Source organism: Babylonia areolata, chromosome 27 (genome assembly GCF_041734735.1).
Source record: "Babylonia areolata isolate BAREFJ2019XMU chromosome 27, ASM4173473v1, whole genome shotgun sequence".
NCBI lineage: Eukaryota > Metazoa > Mollusca > Gastropoda > Neogastropoda > Buccinidae > Babylonia > Babylonia areolata.
The window spans coordinates 21809561-21814181 of record NC_134902.1 but is presented as its reverse complement, the minus strand read 5'-3'; positions in this window follow the sequence as shown (position 1 = coordinate 21814181).

Genomic DNA, 4621 nt, shown 5'->3' with positions numbered 1-4621 from the left:
TTGCTTGAAGAAAAGTTGGAAACAAAATTGGAGAGTTGTACAGCCGGTGTTACACACACACACACACACACACACACACACACACACACACACACACACACACACACACACACACACACACACACACACACACACACACACGCGCGCACACACACACACACACACACACACACACACACACACACACACACACACCATCTCCTCCGTCCGTCATCAACCCTCGTCCACCGAGTCAAAGAGCCTTACAGGATCTGTGTCAGTAAAAGATGAACGTATGCGGCAATACTTCAACGCCTCCCAGGGGACACACGCTGCTCATTCACACACAAATGGCAATACATGAACGACCAGACACCCTCCCTGGCCTTGCCACCAAACGTGAAGAACACTAAAGAAGAGGAGACGGGCGGAAGAATCATGCAGTACGATGAAAAGAGGACACCGGGCAAACAACCAGTGGAAGAACCAGAGGAAGAAGATGAAATGTATCAGCAGGATGGAAGAATAAACCCAAGACACAGTCTAATATCATCAACTTAGGATGAACAAACTATAAATAAACAAGAGAGGCAAGGCCTTCAAGACTCACTTGTGATACACTAAAAAAAGAAAAATCCAAGCTTTTTATGTATTGAGTATAATTTCAAAATGTAATGTTCAGTAAGATGAGAAAGATCAGTTTAAAGCAAATTAAGTCCCCTAGCATTAATTACAGAGTAATTTCCTTTTTTTACTATCTGCACCAAAACGTTTGCAAAATAAATAAAAATTCCATGCTTAGCAAAAGAAGTTCCTGTTTGAACAAAAAATGATAATACTGACTCCTCTTGTTGTTGTGTCAGAATAAGAGGTCAAAGTGCCAAGTTTAGAGAATACAAAAAAATAAATATAACAGTAAATGCAGTTTGCAGATAATTAGGCTTCTTTTTTTATTTTTTTTGTGCCCATCCAGAGGTGCAATATTGTTTTAAACAAGATGACTGGAAAGAACTGAATTTTTCCTATTTTTATGCCAAATTTGGTGTCAACTGACAAAGTATTTGCAGAGAAAATGTCAATGTTAAAGTTTACCACACACACACAGACAACCGAACACCGGGTTAAAACATAGACTCACTTTGTTTACACAAGTGAGTCAATAAACGAAACGAAGCCCAAGACAGCAGAAAAAACAACAACCAAAAACAAAAACCAAACAAACAAGCTGCAGTTCTGAAGATGAAGTCAGAAGATAAAACTGAGAGCGACGAACCCGACTGAAGGACAAGAGACAATGACAGAAAACACGAGGAGAAAACCCACAGACATACAGAAACATGCGACAACAAAAAGTCAGCTTAGAATCATTAATAGACAAAGAATGGACATAACCAAATACAAGGCACATTACAGACACAACAAAATAAGTAAGGTCTCAGTATAGTCCAGTCAGACGAAAGTGTCTAATACCCCCTAAGGTTTTTTTGTTTTTTTTTTAGTCCTTGCCTTGCCTTACCTTGCCTTGCCTAGGTCTAACGTCCCTTTGACCGTCGATCGGAGTCAGGGGAAATAAATGTGTGTCAGAGACGGCCGCGCCAAAACAGCCGAGCGGTTCAATAATTAACACAAGCGTTGGACTTCCAGTCATCTTCAGTTCATCTTCTTCGTTCGCGGTCTGCAACTCCCACGTCCACTCGTATGTACACGAGTGGGCTTTTACGTGTAAAACTGTCTTTAGTACCCAGCCAGTGGGCAGCCATACTCCGTTTTCGGGGGTGACTTTCAGTCTTAAGGACAGGGGGGTTCGAATCCCCGTTGCTGCGGGTCTTGGCGCCCGCTCCGCGGTGGGTTTGTATTTATTGATGGGTGGAGATTTTGTCTGTCTGATCCTCACAAAACAAACAGATGAAGCAAACCTGATAGTGCCTCAACTTTTCGTGTGTATGCGCATGCACGAAGATAAATAATCAGATAAATATATAAATAAATGAATAAATAAGTAAATAAATATATTTTTTTTAAACTTGCGCATGTTAAAGATCCTGTAATACACGCCAGCGTTCGGTGGGTAATGCGAACACACACACACACCATGGCCAGACATCCTGAAAACGGAATACGGAACACAAATGCACACACACACGCGCGCGCACACACACACACACACACACACACGTGTGCCGTGCGTGAACGTGGGTATGGTCGAATATACTGCGGGGTACTTAACCCTTCACGGAATCCGGCCCAGGTCCTTTATTCAGTTTCACCACAAAGCACTGGCTGGGCGTTCACAGTCCCTCTCTCGTTAAACTCAACGTCAGTATTCAGAAGGACATCCCCGAAAACGGAGTATGGCTGCCTACATGGCGGGGTTAAAAAAAAACCGGCCATACGTGTAAAAGCCCATTCGTATACATACGTGGGAGTTGCAGCCCACGAACGAAGAAGAAGAAGAAAAAGAAGAAGAAATTCAAATGAAAAGTTTCGGTTCAGTGGTGGCACACCTGTGACCGGTGGTGACTTGGATAGTTAACTGATTATCCATGAACAGATCTAACCGTTCTCTGTAAGTTTCAGTTTCTTAAGGAGGCGTCACTGCGTTCGGACAAATCCATATACGCTGTACCACATCTGACAGGTAGATGTCTGACCAGCAGCATAGCCCAACGCGCTCAGTCAGGCCTTGAATGCATGCTTATAATTATCTTTGTGTTCCTATCAGAGTGGATTTCTTTTCACACAGTTTTGCCAGAGGACAACAGTTTTGTTGCCATGGGTTCTTTTTGTTTTCAGTGCGCCAAGTGCGTGTTGCACACGGGACCTCGGTTTATCGTCTCATCCAAAAAGACTAAACGCTCAGTTTGATTTTCCAGTCAAACTTGGGAGAAAGGGCGAGAGCGGGATTCGAACCCACACCCTCACGGACACTATATTGGCAGCTGAGCGTCTTAGTGCTGCAGCCTAATGTTTCAATGCCCACCTGGGGACACATGAAATAAACTCCTTGTCCTGCTTTGCCTTCAGTGAGGGCTTTTTGGGCCTTTGGGGACCATCACCATCGCCGACTTAGTGTCCTAGAACCCTCTTGGCCGAGAGAGTAGGGATGTAACTTGGGCAAGAAACTCTCCACTGTTAACAAAGTCCAGCCCAGATAGTCAGTCGGGACAGCAGTTAGTTGCCTCCTCTGCTGTCCAGGGGGTCTTAGTCGGACACGACTATCATTCATACATATACATGCATAGTATTACAGTCTCCACACTATCTATCATTCATACATATATATGCATAGTATCACATTCTCTACGCTATCTCATGTCTGTTCCACACACACACCCCGGCGAAGCTGCCCACAAAGGCAAATGGATGATACATATTATCTCTCTCTCTGTCTCTCACTTTCTTCTTCTTCTTCTTCTTCGTGTGTGTGTGTGTGTGTGTGTGTGTGTGTGTGTGTGTGTGTGTGTTCTGTGCTCTGCTTGAGCGACAACAAGCATAGCCCGACAATTCGATTTGTTTTGACTTGCCGAACGCTATAACCTACCCCGCACCCCAATCCCCCACCCCATACCCCCCGTTCCCCCATCCCCACTCTACCCCTTCCACTTGCCTCACAAGCAAACATAAACAAAGAAATGCACGTGGAGCCGGCGAGCTCTTATCTCTTCTTCACCGCTTCTGTTCGCCTTGCACACACACACACACACACACACACACACACACACACACCTTGTGCATTGATGCGTCCGACAACACAATCACATGTATGGGTGGAGAAAGTTGGAGGGGGGGGGGGAGGGGGGAGAGGGGGTGTTACAAGTGCCGCCGGGCGCGCGCTCTGCATTCCAGACTTCTGGCACGTTAATTGGAAGTGTGGAAAGGTGGGCATGGGGGAGGGGCAGGGGGGTGTGGGGAGGGGGGGGCAACGTGTGGTCGGGGAGCAGGGGGTGGAAAGAGGGGTTGGAAGGGGGGGGGAGGGGCGCAGGCGGGGGGAGGGCGGTGCCCAGAAACTTCATAAAAGCAAAACTCACTGATGGTGGGGAGTGACTGAGTGCTCAGGAAATGCCGGTATCTGGCAGGAGAGGGAGGGGATGGGAGTGAAGGGTAGGGATGGAGGAAGGGGAGGATGAAGGGGCAGGTGGGTGGGGGTTGAGGAGAGAAGGAGGAATCTCCCGGGATGGGGGGGGGGGATATGGAGAAGAGGAGGAGGAGGAGGAGAAGGAAGAGGAGTCTCCCAAGCACTTCCATAACAACCGGCTGAGGGGGTCTATACTGCACCAGACAACGACACCTTCTTCTTCTTCTTCGTTCGTGGGCTGCAACTCCCACGTTCACTCGTATGTACACGAGTGGGCTTTTATGTGTATTACCGTGTTGTTTTTGTTGTTTTATCCCGGCATGTAGACAGCCATACCCCGTTTTCGGGGTTGTACATGCTCGGTATGTTCTTGTTTCCATAGCCCACCAAACGCTGACATGGATTACAGGATCTTTAACGTGCGTATTTGATCTTCTGCTTGCCGTATACACACGAAGGGGGTTCAGTGCACAAGCAGGTCTGCACATAATTATGTTAACCTGGGAGATCGGAAAAATCTCCACCTTTTACCAAGTCCAGGCGCCGTCACCGAGATTCGAACCCGAG